The sequence below is a fragment of the Antrostomus carolinensis genome, unplaced genomic scaffold, assembly GCF_000700745.2.
Source record: "Antrostomus carolinensis isolate BGI_N321 unplaced genomic scaffold, ASM70074v2 scaffold28295, whole genome shotgun sequence".
NCBI lineage: Eukaryota > Metazoa > Chordata > Aves > Caprimulgiformes > Caprimulgidae > Antrostomus > Antrostomus carolinensis.
Window position 1 is genome coordinate 1 of NW_010314719.1, and position 224 is coordinate 224.

Below are 224 nucleotides of genomic sequence, written 5' to 3' on the forward strand. Positions count from 1 at the left end.
CCGGCCTCTCCGGTCAGAGGGGAGGGAAGGAAGCGCGGGGAGGCGGTGAGGGTGGGAGTGTTGGGGTCCCCGGTCTCGGTGGTGCCCCAGGGACGGGCCGGACAGGCGCAGAGCCGGGGCCTTCGCCTCCTGACAGGAGCCGGGCAGGCTTAAGTATATCCGCACCCACAGGCCCCGTGTCCTGCTGGCAAAACACTAATGGCGCTCTTTTGTTAATTGCTTTG